We start from the raw sequence: 1469 nt of genomic DNA on the forward strand, positions 1-1469 counted from the left end.
CTAAACCTATCATTATAGATTCAGGAGCAAGCCATCACATGATTAGTGATAGGAACTTGATTAGTGATGTCCAGTCTGCCTTAGGGAATGTTCAAATAGCAAATGGTTATAAGATTAAGATAGAAGGGATAGGGAACCTGAGGTTGTTTGATAGGGAATCTACTGCCTTGTATATGCCTCAGTTTACATCAAACTTGCTATCGGTGAGAAAGGCTACTGTTGATCTGAGTTGTCAGGTTGTCTTCTGACCAGATGAGGTTGAATTTCAAGACTTAAAGACAGGCTAAGTGATTGGAAAGGGGCACTTTCACAATGAACTCTATTATCTTCAGAAGACAGAGATGTCTAGACCTTCCACTTCTCAGTGTTTGGCTAGCACATCCAGCGGGGTTGATAGCACACTATGGCATGCTAGGTTAGGACATCCTCGTACAGGAGCCCTAAACTTGATGCTTCCAGGTGTGGTCTTCAAGAATGATGATTGTGAAGCTTGCATATTGGGGAAGCATTGTAGAACAGTCTTGCCACAGTCTAGCACCATATATGAAAGATGTTTTGACCTAGTTCACTCTGATGTATGGACTGCTCCATGTGTGTCCAGAGAGAACCACAAATACTTTGTCACCTTCATTGATGAGAAATCCAAATACACTTGGGTGACACTGATTCCGTCTAAGGACAAGGTGTTGGATGCTTTCAAGAATTTCCAGACCCATATTTGCAACAATTTCAATGCCAAGATGAAAATTCTAAGGTCTGATAATGGTGGAGAGTATACAAGTTATGCATTCAAGCAATATCTTGCTCAACATGAGATTACTCACCAGACAAGCTGTCCTTACACTCCTCAACAGAATGGAGTTGCTGAGAGGAAGAATAGACATTTGATGGAGGTAGCAAGATCAATGATGTTCTACACCAATGTTCCAAAATGATTCTGGAGTGATGATGTGATGTCTGCTACTTATCTGATCAATAGAACTCCAACTAAAGTCCTCAACGACATGTCTCCTTTTGAGGTCCTAAACAAGACCAAACCATCTTTGGACCACTTGTGTGTGTTTGGATGCCTCTGTTTTGTGATGATACCTGGGGAGCTGAGGAACAAGCTTGATGCTAAAAGCTCAAAAGCTATGTTCATTGGTTACTCTCCAACTCAGAAGGGGTATAAGTGCTATGATCCAGAGTCAAGAAGGGTTCTTGTCTCAAGGGATGTGAAGTTTGTAGAATCTAGAGGCTATTATAATGGAAAGAGTTGGGAAGAGCTCAAAGATCTTTCTCAATCAGCTTCAGATAGAGCAAACAATCTTAGGAGAGTAATGGAGAGCCTGAGAATCAGTATGCCTCTTTACCAAGGGTGGAACCTGTCCCTGAAAATGTACCATCTACTGCAGCTGATAGTGTTGAGAGCACTCATCCTGATCATGAGAGGGGCAGTAAAAATGTTGAGCAGTCTACACAAGCTCAAC

Source organism: Brassica oleracea, chromosome C5, assembly GCF_000695525.1.
Source record: "Brassica oleracea var. oleracea cultivar TO1000 chromosome C5, BOL, whole genome shotgun sequence".
NCBI classification, from domain to species: domain Eukaryota; kingdom Viridiplantae; phylum Streptophyta; class Magnoliopsida; order Brassicales; family Brassicaceae; genus Brassica; species Brassica oleracea.